This window comes from Lathyrus oleraceus, chromosome 7, assembly GCF_024323335.1.
Source record: "Lathyrus oleraceus cultivar Zhongwan6 chromosome 7, CAAS_Psat_ZW6_1.0, whole genome shotgun sequence".
Classification (NCBI taxonomy): domain Eukaryota; kingdom Viridiplantae; phylum Streptophyta; class Magnoliopsida; order Fabales; family Fabaceae; genus Lathyrus; species Lathyrus oleraceus.
Genome location: NC_066585.1, coordinates 304,821,733 through 304,836,622, shown reverse-complemented (window position 1 = coordinate 304,836,622; position 14,890 = coordinate 304,821,733).

Genomic DNA, 14,890 nt, shown 5'->3' with positions numbered 1-14,890 from the left:
CTAAGGACGACGCTAGACTCCATAGCACTAACTTCTACTCAACTCACTGCTCGTTACCTGAAAAATAGATGTAAGGGTGAGTTCCTCAATCAATATAATAAGCATTATAGAACAACATGTAATGCTAAGTAAATAACACATCAATTCACCCTAATCAGACTACGCACTCAGCAACGGCAATATCCGTTCAAACATCATATTCGACAGTAACATATAGCATATGTATAATCTCAACCATACTCAACATCAACAACACAACACATAACACACATATAATACTGGAATACATCCATTCATATTATATGCCATACATTCATTATGAAATGAGACTCCACACATGCGGTACCGACTATTCTTGAACATACAGTTCAAGCTCACCGATCAAATCCAGATACGGCTACTAAGCTCACTAGTCCCACTCATTTTGAGATCTAATGACTCACTCACTAATTCCTCACCGTGGGAATTAGCTACAGCCCCGAAGGCTAGACTATGCACACTAATCATCTAGCATGCAAACATCAACAACAAGTCCACAATGATTCACTCACTAATTCCTCACCATGGGAATTAGCTACAGCCCCAAAGGCTATGCCATGCATAATATATACATTCACAACGATATGCATATCATCAGACATCCTCAATATTTTATCACATAAGCATATCAGATCATGACAAACAACAACCACAGTATTAGTACACTCTACTAATACCTATACTACTCAAAGCCACGGGAAATGATCCCTAATATGTCATACATCAGCTGAATTACAACACTCAGCCTAAACAACCAAAACTGCACAACAACAGCACAGAAAATACACAATTCTGCCCATACGCGTATTGCCTATGCCCATACGCGTATTGCCCACGCCTGACCAAATCCATACGCGTAATGCCCACTCTCATACGCGTATTGCGCATTTCCTCGCCCAACCCATACGCGTATCACCTGTCTCATACGCGTATGCTACGCGTATCACTTCCCCATACGCGTACCACCAGAGACCGTTTCACGTTCAAAATTTCATCTTCCTCATCCATACGCGTATTGCCTAGTGCCATACGCGTACCAGCCATCTCATACGCGTATTGCCTAGTGCCATACGCGTATGACCAGAGACCAGAACTCTCAGATCTGCCATGGCTTTCTCTGCTACGAGATCTACCCAATCCAACCTTCCACAGTCCAATTTCTACACAGAAATCATTCATACTTTCAACACAATTCGTATCTTATTCGATTACACAAAATTTGACACTTTTACATCTAATTCCTACGAATTCTTTCTCAATTATACCCCAATTTCGTTCATCCAAAGGGTTCACAATTCATCATGCATCAATCTAATCAGAGGTAAAACAATAGTTTCTTACTACCCAGTACATATCATCCCATAATACCCGTTAATCGATGATAAAACCCCCCTTACCTGAGTTAATCCAGCAATCTCTGAGCTCCAAGCTTTTCCTCTTCTCTTGCTCTGCCTTTTTGCCCTTTTTCCACTTTCAACCGCTTCTCTGTGTTTTCCTTTTCACGTGCAAACCCTTTTTACCAAAAAATGGGACTTTTTATTATTCCAACTTATTTTATTCCAATAAATAATTATCCCAATAATTATTATTCCAAAATAATAATAATAATTCAATTATCTAATTAAATTAATAAACATATTATTAACTTAATTTAAATAATTATTATATTATTATCGGGGTGTTACAACTCTCCCCCACTAAACGAGTTTTCGTCCTCGAAAACATACCTCAAGCGAACAACTCTGGGTAAGACTCCTTCATCTTACTCTCCAGTTCCCAAGTCACGTTGCCACCTGCTGGTCCTCCCCAAGCTACCTTTACCAAGGCAATCTCTTTACCCCGCAACTGCTTCAACTCTCGATCCTCGATCCTCATAGGTGATGTTTCCACAGTCAGGTTATCTCTCACCTGTACATCATCTATTTGGACTACATGCGACGGATCATGAATGTACCTCCTCAACTGAGACACATGAAAAACCTCATGCAAATTCGCAAGCGACGGCGGTAAAGAGATACGATAGGCTACCTCTCCTATCCTCTCCAAAATCTGATAAGGACCAATAAATCGAGGTGTCAACTTCCTTGACTTCAAAGCTCGACCAACACCAGTTATCGGAGTAACACGAAGAAACACATGATCTCCCGCTTGGAACTCAAGTGACTTCCTCCTCTTATCATGATAACTCTTCTGACAACTCTGAGCAATTCTCATCTTCTCCTGAATCATCTTAATCCTTTCCGTAGTTTGTTGAACAATCTCCGGTCCAACCACAGCACTCTCACCGGACTCATACCAACATAAAGGTGTCCGACATCTCCTACCATACAAGGCTTCAAACGGTGCCATACCAATGCTCGAATGAAAACTATTGTTGTAGGTAAACTCAATCAAAGGTAAATAACAATCCCAAGCACCTCCCTTTTCCAAAACACAAGCTCTCAAAAGATCCTCTAATGACTGAATCGTCCTCTCAGTCTGACCATCAGTCTGCGGATGATATGCAGAACTCAATCTCAGCTTAGTTCCCAAAGCCTTCTGCAAACCTTCCCAAAATTTCGATGTAAATCTAGGATCTCTGTCCGAAACAATACTCGACGGAATACCATGCAAACTTACAATCTTCTCAATATACAACTCGGCTAATCTCTCTAACGGATAATCCATTCTGATCGGAATGAAATGAGCCGACTTCGTCAATCTATCAACAATTACCCATATAGCCTCAAAATTCTTACTTGTCCTCGGCAAACCAGAAACAAAATCCATACTGATACTATCCCACTTCCACTCTGGAATAGCCAACGGTTGCATTAGCCCAGACGGCTTCTGATGCTCAATCTTTGACTTCTGACAAGTCAAACAAGAATAAACAAAACTCGCAATTTCTTTCTTCATCCCCGGCCACCAAAATAACTTTTTCAAATCATGATACATCTTCGTAGCTCCAGGATGAATACTCAAACCACTACGATGTCCTTCTTCAAGAATGCTCTTCTTAAGCTCAGTAACATCCGGAATACACACCCGATTACCAAATCTCAAAACACCATTCTCATCAACTCTGAATTCACCACCTTGACCTTGATTCACTAAAGTCAACTTATCAACCAAAAGCATATCGGATTTCTGACCCTCTCTGATCTCATCCAAAATATTACTCGTTAACTTCAACATTCCCAATTTAACACTATTGTGAGTACTTTCACACACCAAACTCAAATCTCTAAACTGCTCAATTAAATCCAATTCTTTAACCATTAACATAGACATATGCAATGATTTCCTACTCAATGCGTCAGCCACTACATTTGCTTTACCCGGATGGTAATTCAAACCAAAATTATAATCCTTCAGAAATTCTAACCATCTCCTCTGTCTCATATTTAGCTCTTTCTGATCAAACAAATACTTCAAACTTTTATGATCACTGAAAACCTCAAATCTTGATCCGTACAAATAATGCCTCCACAACTTCAGAACAAACACCACAGCTGCCAACTCTAAATCGTGTGTCGGATAGTTCCTCTCATGAACCCTCAGCTGTCTCGAAGCATAAGCTATAACCTGCTTATTCTGCATCAACACACCACCCAAACCCAACAATGAAGCATCACAGTAAACCTCGAATAGTTCCGACGAACTCGGTAATATCAGGTCTAGATACGGATGGAAAATCCTATTCATATACTCCATAAATACTCCAGGCGCATTAGTCACACCAAACGGCATTACAGAATACTCATAATGTCCATACCTTGTTCTGAAAGCAGTCTTCTGAATATCTTCAGTTTTCACACGTATCTGATGATACCCAGATCTCAAATCTATTTTGCTGAACACACTCGCACCAACCAACTGATCCATCAAGTCATCAATCCTCGGCAAAGGATACCGATTCTTGATCGTCACTTTATTCAGTTGCCTATAGTCCACACACAACCTCATAGTACCTTCCTTCTTCTTAACCAACAACACTGGTGCACCCCACGGTGACACACTCGGATGAATAAATTTCTTATCCAACAGGTCTTCCAGCTGACTCTTCAATTCAGCTAACTCAACAGCAGACATACGGTACGGAGCCATCGATATCGGTCTAGTACCAGGTACCAAATCAATCGAGAACTCAACTTCACGCTCTGGCGGCAATTCATTCACCTCTTCCGGAAACACATCAGGAAAATCACACACCACAGCTAGATCACCAATCACCAGTTTATCTTTAGCTTCCATAGTCGCTAACAGCATAAACAACTCAGCCCCATCTACTACTGCCTCATTCACCTGTCTTGCAGATAGAAACAAACTCTTTCCTTCCTCAATCCCAGGAAATATCACAGTCTTATCAAAACAGTTGATAGAGACTCGGTTAAACACCAACCAATTCATACCCAGGATAACATCAATCTGCACTAGTGGAAGACACACAAGGTCTATCCCAAAGTCTCTACCAAAAATACTTAAAGGACAATTCAAACAAACCGAAGTAGTAGTCACTGAACCCTTCGCAGGAGTATCAATCACCATACTACCCAACATCTCAGATATCTCTAACTTAAGTTTCACAGCACAATCCAAAGATATAAAAGAATGAGTCGCACCTGTGTCAATAATAGCTACAAGAGGAAAGCCATTAATATAACACGTACCTCGGATCAAACGATCATCTGCAGAAGTCTCAGAACCCGATAAAGCAAAGACCTTGCCTCCTGACTGATTCTCTTTCTTCGGCTTAGGACACTGTGGACTGATATGACCCACTTCTCCACAGTTGAAACAAGTCACAGTCTTCAACCGACACTCTGCAGCCAAATGACCACCTTTTCCACACTTGAAACACTTCATCTCAGCACTGGTACACTCATGGACACGATGTCCAGCCCGACCACATCTATAACACTTAACAGGGGCACTAGAGTCTCCCCCACTAGGCCTCTTCATCCCACTCTGTCTCTGAAAACCTTTGCCAGCTGCATACGGTTTTCCACGGTCATTCTGACTCTTGCCTTTCCTATCAACCCTTTGCTGATAGCTCTCTGCTCTAGCCTTGGAATCCTGTTCGAAAATCCTGCAACAGTCAACCAAATCAGAAAACACCCTGATCCGCTGATATCCAATCGCCTGCTTGATCTCGGGACGCAGCCCGTTCTCAAACTTCACACATTTGGAAAATTCCCCAGTAGCCTCACTGTAGGGAGTATAATACTTTGACAGCTCTGTGAACTTAGCAGCATACTCAGTAACAGACCGGTTACCCTGCTTCAATTCCAAGAATTCTATTTCTTTCTTCCCTCTGACATCCTCTGGAAAGTACTTCCTCAGAAATCTCTCTCTGAACACAGCCCAAGTGATCTCAGCACCTCCAGCAGCTTCCAACTCAGTGCGGGTAGCAACCCACCAATCATCAGCTTCTTCTGATAGCATATGCGTACCGAACCTGACCTTCTGGTTCTCGGCACACTCAGTTACTCGGAAGATTCTCTCGATCTCCTTCAACCACTTCTGAGCGCCATCTGGATCGTATGCTCCCTTGAACATTGGAGGATTGTTCTTCTGAAACTCACTCAGTTGACGAGCAGCTCCCATTCCCACAACATTCGGATTTCCTCCAAGTACTCCAGCTAGCATACCCAGAGCCTCAGCAATTGCAGCATCATCTCTACCTCTTCCAGTCATCTCTATTCTGAAAACCCAAACAAACTAAAACCATGAGTACTGATAGGTTACACAACACCTATACCGTACAGGGGAAACAGAATAATTACGACTCGACTCGACCGACTATGCTCTGATACCACTAATGTAACACCCTTCTAAATACCCCAAAATATTTAATTAAAATAATAACATATCAATCAGAGTAATTATGCCCCGAAGGGTGTCACACAATCATTTCACAACAATTATCAAATATCCTGTCATGCTCATTTATTAAATCAAAATAAGACTCTTTTGCATAATTCGCAGCGGGTACAAAACATCGACATTCAAATCATGTACTACATTACATGTAAAGTTGAATCAACAACTAAATTAAAACATAGTCAAACATTCCCTCCCGATGTTACATCTACCAGAGCATGACCCACTAAGGACGACGCTAGACTCCATAGCACTAACTTCTACTCAACTCACTGCTCGTTACCTGAAAAATAGATGTAAGGGTGAGTTCCTCAATCAATATAATAAGCATTATAGAACAACATGTAATGCTAAGTAAATAACACATCAATTCACCCTAATCAGACTACGCACTCAGCAACGGCAATATCCGTTCAAACATCATATTCGACAGTAACATATAGCATATGTATAATCTCAACCATACTCAACATCAACAACACAACACATAACACACATATAATACTGGAATACATCCATTCATATTATATGCCATACATTCATTATGAAATGAGACTCCACACATGCGGTACCGACTATTCTTGAACATACAGTTCAAGCTCACCGATCAAATCCAGATACGGCTACTAAGCTCACTAGTCCCACTCATTTTGAGATCTAATGACTCACTCACTAATTCCTCACCGTGGGAATTAGCTACAGCCCCGAAGGCTAGACTATGCACACTAATCATCTAGCATGCAAACATCAACAACAAGTCCACAATGATTCACTCACTAATTCCTCACCATGGGAATTAGCTACAGCCCCAAAGGCTATGCCATGCATAATATATACATTCACAACGATATGCATATCATCAGACATCCTCAATATTTTATCACATAAGCATATCAGATCATGACAAACAACAACCACAGTATTAGTACACTCTACTAATACCTATACTACTCAAAGCCACGGGAAATGATCCCTAATATGTCATACATCAGCTGAATTACAACACTCAGCCTAAACAACCAAAACTGCACAACAACAGCACAAAAAATACACAATTCTGCCCATACGCGTATTGCCTATGCCCATACGCGTATTGCCCACACCTGACCAAATCCATACGCGTAATGCCCACTCTCATACGCGTATTGCGCATTTCCTCGCCCAACCCATACGCGTATCACCTGTCTCATACGCGTATGCTACGCGTATCACTTCCCCATACGCGTACCACCAGAGACCGTTTCACGTTCAAAATTTCATCTTCCTCATCCATACGCGTATTGCCTAGTGCCATACGCGTACCAGCCATCTCATACGCGTATTGCCTAGTGCCATACGCGTATGACCAGAGACCAGAACTCTCAGATCTGCCATGGCTTTCTCTGCTACGAGATCTACCCAATCCAACCTTCCACAGTCCAATTTCTACACAGAAATCATTCATACTTTCAACACAATTCGTATCTTATTCGATTACACAAAATTTGACACTTTTACATCTAATTCCTACGAATACTTTCTCAATTATACCCCAATTTCGTTCATCCAAAGGGTTCACAATTCATCATGCATCAATCTAATCAGAGGTAAAACAATAGTTTCTTACTACCCAGTACATATCATCCCATAATACCCGTTAATCTATGATAAAACCCCCCTTACCTGAGTTAATCCAGCAATCTCTGAGCTCCAAGCTTTTCCTCTTCTCTTGCTCTGCCTTTTTGCCCTTTTTCCACTTTCAACCGCTTCTCTGTGTTTTCCTTTTCACGTGCAAACCCTTTTTACCAAAAAATGGGACTTTTTATTATTCCAACTTATTTTATTCCAATAAATAATTATCCCAATAATTATTATTCCAAAATAATAATAATAATAATTCAATTATCTAATTAAATTAATAAACATATTATTAACTTAATTTAAATAATTATTATATTATTATCGGGGTGTTACACGTGTGGCCATCAGATCTGCCACCTCAATTAATGAGGGAGATCTAATGGCCCTTGTTTTTTTGAATTTCTTTTTAATTTATGAATTTATCTTTAATTGCTTTATTTTGTTTAATTCATAATAATTTCATTTTTAATCCAAAAAATATGGGACTTTCACCAAAAATCTTTAAATATTTTTATCTTTCATTTTATGAATTAAAATTATTTTTGGATTAATTTTGATATTTTTCATGAATTAAATGTTTTTGTGCATATTTTTAATTGTTTAAAAATACTTTTGACTTTTCAAAAATGATGAATTTTTTTGTCTAAGGTCCTTTGACCTTGTTACACTTAGGATAAATCTCTTGGCCATTTATTTGGTGTTTTGAAGAGATTTTAGGTTTTGACCAAGTTAATTTGAATTTTAATGCATTTTTAATTTGATTTTTAATTGGTTAATTGTGTGAAAATTAGGTTGAGCCATTTTTATGGTCTTGTGAGGTTTGACTATTTGTTTGGGCATTGGTCAAGGTTGATTTGAATTTTGTTTGATTAAAATCATTGGATTTAGGGGATTGATGAAATGTACATTTCATCTCCCAAAATGAATGAATGATTTTAATTTGATAAAGTTCCTCCCATGACCAATTTGTATTTCTCTCACATCCCCCCCCCCCCCTCCCCCTTCATCTTCATCCCTATTCTTTCCCATTCCTTTCATTGACCAATGAAATCTCAAATATCCCAAGGCTAATTGGTTCATCCATGACCTTGTGTCAGATGAACCAATACAAGTATGGATGAGATATGTCCATCCCTCTTGATCTTTTCTTTTAGTGTGTGGTATGTTCTAGGAGTTTGATACATTATATCAAATCTCTAACATGCATTAACACCTAATCTTTATTGTCCGACCTCAGATAGTTGTGACTTCTACATAAGTCCAATTATGATTGCTTAACATAGAGCTAAATTTGACCCTAAAGGCATAACATTCTAGTAAGTGATATTTTAAGTCTCCCATCCTTCATGGTATTATGTGGAAACTTTGCATTTTTTCTTTCTCTTAGAAGATGTCTTGGTTTAAGGATCCATGCTTGTGAGTGGATGGCTGAGTGTTCTCCAAAGAATGACTTAATCAATTAAAAAAAGCAAAAACACCACTAACCTTCAATTAATCTTGACTAACATTTGACTAACTCTTGTTAACATTGCTTTACTTTCAAGTCCTTTAATTTATGCAATTTAATTTTCAGTCATTTATCATTCATTGCCATTTACATTTTATTTAACTTGTTTATGTTTAGGCCATTTTTACTTTGCTCATTTGAGCCATATCTTGTGATTCTATATGTTGTTTGTGCATTTTGATTTTGTTTGTGGTCTTAGGACCTTAAAACACTTAATAAACAAAAAAAACCCTAAAAAATATTTGGTGGACTATTGATCTTGATCTGAACTTTTGGACTTAGGATTAGGCAACATGCCCTATGCAAAAAGGACTTGGCCAACATTTTGAGACCAAGTTATTATGAACTGAGCCTTCATGTGATGCAAAAATTGATCTTCTACATTGTCTTGGTGCTAATTTTATTTTGATCTTGTGTCTGATGCTTTTCTCTGAGTTGATCAAGGAATACTTCATCTGGCACATAAGAAGACAAAAAAGACTGCTAGCTATGGGATCTGCTTGCTTGGATATGGCTATCTTTGTTTGATGCATTGATCTTCTTGTTGATTGGATTGCTAATTGCTTTGTTGATTATTGCTTGATTCAAAGTCCAAAGGGAAATTGGGTTTTCTATATGACATTCTTGTCTATTGGATTGCATCCCATTGTTAGATCTTTTCAACTCTCAACTTTTAATTTTATGCTTAGGATAACCTCTTCATCTCCTCCCACTTCTTAAATTTCAAAATCTCTCCCCCTTTTAGAAGCAAGCAAGCCACGGAAAATAAAATTAAAAGATGAACACGATCAATCCACACCAGATAAGTTATGGGAAAACATTAGAGAGTGAAGGACTACATTGTGGAAACTTGTTTGAGTTAAAATGATGCTCAGAACTACCTTGTCCAAATGATGATCAGAAGTTGATTAAGCTCGGCCTGGTCAGTTCACTTTAGAAGGTATTGTTGCAAAAGCTTCAGAGAAGGCCGAAGGTGCTAATGGAATCAAAAAATTGGATTGAAACAAACTAAAATTTAAAACACGATAGCTAAAATTTCTGGAAAAATTTCATAGTGAAACAGAGGTTTCTTGCCTCTCAAAAGCATGGAAATGAATGAAATACGTTGCTCTATTTATAGAGAATGTGTTGGGATCCAAATATGTGTGAAATTATGCTTAATTCGTGCAAAACGAATTGCTCATGATGTGTGAAAAGTGTGACTTGCAAATCCTTCAAAACTCAGCCAAATGATGCATTTTAAGAATCAATTAACTTCTGGAGACTTGACTAAACATGTTTAGGTCCAAAATGCATGGTAATTTGGCTTGCAATTGAGGATTAGTCAAGTTCAAAATATGATCATGGTGATTTCTTCAATTCCAAGTCACCATGTCTAACTCAATGGGGAATCTTGCTCAAGAGGCTTTTTGATCCCATTATTCTTGCAATTTGTTGACATCATATCAAAGATTATAATATGCCAAGAAAGGTTGCATTTGGATGCTTGAGCACAAAATTATGACATGTTGAAGTTGGCACAAAAGTCTGGTGATGTAAGTTTGAAAATTCTAAGTCCCAAATGGCTAAAATGACTTGTAACGTTTCAAATAATTCCATGGCCTTCCAAGTATAATTTGACTTTGATCCTTGAAAAAAACATGTAGAGGGAATCACAAATGATATTGTTTACAAAGATTCAGTCTCAAATGTTGAAAATTTAAGAAGTTATGAATCTTGAGAGTAGAGAAAAAGTCACTTGAAAATAGGCCATATTTCACTAAGTCCATAAATGACCTATAATGTCTTCAAACTTTTGAGGATCCTCCAAGAATAATTGGCTCTTGTCATGTGAATAGAAGTTGTGGAGGATGTTGTGAAGAGCAATATTCAAAAAGAAGCATTCAAAAATGTTGAGTATTGAAGGAGTTGTGATCCTTTGAACTTTGACCTCAAATGTTGACTTTTTGGTCAAACCTCTTGGAATAAACTTGTGCACTTGGACTTTCCTTGCATTTCAAAGTACATGGATGATCATATGAACTCAAAATAAGGTGTACTTAAATGTATTTTAATTAGATTTCTCAAAGTTTGAGGTAACTTATTTAAGAAGGCATGGAAATAAACACATGAATCTTTGACTTTTCTTGAGGAATAAGCAACAAAACTTTGAGATACTCTTGATCAAAATGAGATTGCAAGATGCTTAGGGGATAAGAAAAGAGCTTTAAAAATAAATGGATAAAATTCACTCTTTTTTCAATAAAATCAAATACAATCAATTTGATTAACTAGTTGCTTCTATTTATTTTTCTTAATATTTTGATAAAAAAAGAAAAAGAAAAAAAAAGAAAAAAGAATAAAAATCGGGCGCGAAAATGCGATAAAAAATAAAATGAATGCGTTAAAATGATATATGCAAAATAAAGTTTAGGAAAACAGATAAGTAAAGATCAAATTTTGCAATTAAAAAACGCCCGGTTGAAAAGGCTCAGGCTGGCCGAAATGCAAATGCAAACAGGACTGGAAAAATTAAACGACCATGCCAGGTTGAACTACGCGAACCGTAGATAATTAAAACTAACATCTGAAATCCCGATCTCAAAAATTTTCACTAGTTAATATTATGTGCAATTGAGAATCGATTCAACCGATTTGTCTATAGAACCACAATTTTATTCTGGTAGAATTTTTAAGCATTTTGCTGTAAGACCCCAAATTTGACCCTGAGGTCTCTCATGCTATCTCATCATTTGCATTGGCTTTAGGATCACACATTGGTGTCCTCCTTACCCCTCATTCATTGGGTTTGTATTGGGAGATATGACTAAGCACTTTTGATTGTATCATACTTTTTTTTATTTGTTTACTAACCAAAATACCAAAAATATGTCTAGTGTAGTTTCATTTCTTTGTAGGTAGTGTGTGCATCCATCTGTGTCCTATCAAGCTCACATATAGGGTTTAAGACCCTCAGTGCAAGAGATCAATCAAGGAAAGCTTCATATTGGTTATAAGCATCATATATGGATCCCCATGTTCTTTATTTGTCATTTTGATCAAGATTTCATCAAGAGTTTGAAGTTTGTTTGCCATGGAAGCCCTAATTCATTTGGGTATCTTGTGTGACTTCCTCAACAAGTTTCTTCAACAATTGGTCAAATATCTCAAGGGATACTTCATATACTTCATATCAAGCATATATGATTCTCCATGAGCCCCAAAGAGAAAAAGAACTTCAAGTTTGCAAGTTGGTTCAAAGAGGTTGACCAGAGAAAGTTAACTTGTCAAATCTAGGGTTCCCTAGATCCTATCTACTACAATTTGTATCATATGAAAATGATTCCAAAAGGAACATTATTCTTTATGACATTCAGAACAAAATTTATGTTGGCATCAAGAGCTAATTTTGCTTGTAAAGTCATTTTTTATGGTGAAAGATTATAGGTCATTTTGTTTGTGCCATAGCTAGAAGGTCAACTTCCAAGAACCATAACTTTCTCAATTTATATGATATGAAGGCCATCAAAATTTCATGATCAATTTCAAGATGCCTTCTCCAAAGTTTCTTCTTTGAAAAATGTCAAATTCTACTTGAAAGGGCATGTACCAAGAGGAAACATTATAGGTCATTTTGGGATATCATCATTGAACAAACAATTTTCCTCAAGTTCAAAATCAATAACTCCCTCATGCAAGATTCAAATTATTTCAAATTTGTGACCAAATTGAAGTGGAATGAAAGAGATACAATGTTTAATAAGGAACCGATTTAATTTAAAATTCATAGCAAAAGTTATTCAAGGTGGAAAAAGTGGTCATTTGACTTTAACTTAGAAAATTTTCAACTATGTTTGACCCTTTTAACTTCCACCTCAACATTCATCATGATCCAAGATCCAAATGGAAAAAGTTTCAACATCAAAGTTATTCCCCTTCATGTTAGCTTTCCAAAAAGTCCATGATAATGGCATTTGGATTACTTTTGAGTGACTTACACATGGGTGTAATGCATGGCCCCATTTGGAAACTTTCATGACCAAATTTTAATTAACAATGCATTGCTTCATGTTAAGGCTTCAACATCATTTGCACATGATCTGGGGATTGGATCACATCATTTTTGGGCCTTGTTTCATGCCCATGCAACCATGCACACCATGTTACTATTTTTGGCCAAAATTGGAAAGTGTTTGGAAAGCAACTTGCAAGCCTATAAATACATATCCTTTTGCTCAGAATCGAGGACCCCTTCGCCCAAGCTTTGATCTGCAATCTCTCCCATCCTCCATTGATAGAATAACCTTGAGGATTTCACTTGAAATCGAGTTTCAATTCCCCCTTCTATTTTGGGATTGAAACTCCAAGGGTTCAAGCTCGTTTTGCATCTAATTCACTTCCTGCAAATTGGTAGAAGCAAGCTCAAGAAAATTGGTGATTTTCCATATTTTTTTCCTTCTTCAATTCTCCATCATTTTTCTTAATCTTTGGTTGTCTGAAGTCGTACCAATGTAGGTAACAAGATTGAATTGCTTTGAGGTCAAATCGAAGCATCACAGTTCTTCCTCCTCAATTTTCAATTCCACATATCTACTTATATAGTGTGAATTGGGAAATCTAGAGGCCATATTCGTGCTCTCCATCATTTTCTCTTTGAATTAGTATATAGATCTTGAATTTTGATGAACTTTTGAGGTGGACCAGTCCGATGGGGTCCACTGGAGAAGATGGCCGGAGCTAGGACTCGGGTGCTGGACTGGAACATCCTAGGCCATGTGATCCTCTCTGACGTTCTAATCCTGATCATCTATTCTGATTACCACTCTTGCAGCGTGTTGACCAGGGTCTTTGGTGGACTGCACACGCGTGCCCATCAAATCTACCACCTCAATTATTAAGGGAGATCTGATGGCCCTTGTTTTTTCTATTTTTATTTTAAATTCTAATTTTATTTTTAATTAGATTATTTGTTTAATTCATATATATTTCATCTTTAAGACCCTCGGTGTTCAGGCCAATCTTCCGGTATCCAGACCGAGGCGGGTATTCAGACCGATGCGGCGTTCAGGCCAATTTTCGATTTCCAGATCGGAGAAGTTCTCAACAATCAGGACGAAGAACTTGCGGCGTTCAGGCCAGTTCCGATTTTCAGATCGAAGAAGCTTCCGACGATTAGATCGATGCAGCTTGCGGCAGTCAGGCCAGTTTCCCGGTATCCAGACCGAGGCGGTATCCAGACCGAAGTGGTGTTCAGACCAAAGTGGCGTTCAGGCCGATCTCTCGGTGTTCAGGCCGATCTCCCGGTATCCAGACTAAAGTGGTATCCAGACCGAAGTGGCGTTCAGGCCAGTTGGTGGGCGTTCAGGCCAATCTCTCGGTATTCAGACCGACATCAGCACTCTCATATTCAGATGTTCGGTATGCAGACTGACGAGTGGCGTTTAGGCCATGGTTATCTCTATGATTCCGACATATTTCTGTTCCGGTATTCAGGCCGACTTTTTTCGTACCAGGCGGATTTTTCGTCAAGTTTGTTTGCCGATTCTAACAGGCATTGTTAACTATTTTCCCATCAGAGTGCAAATTGTTCGTCTGTTCTTGATATTCAATCACTCTTCATCCTGGTCATCTGAAATCCGAGGCTATTCATATCGACAGGTTCACAGTGGATTGAATAGGGGCGGCTGTAACACCTCAAAATTTGCCCTCCTCTTTTGGGACTAGCTTAGCATATTGCATTTCATTTTTAGGTCATTAGTCATTGCATATTTGCATATCATATGGCAATATTGAGCAAGTCATCCTCTTAGGTCTTGATCAGAAGATAAAGAGGTTGATATATTCAAGCCTGAGGGTTTCATTGGATTGATCACCAACCAT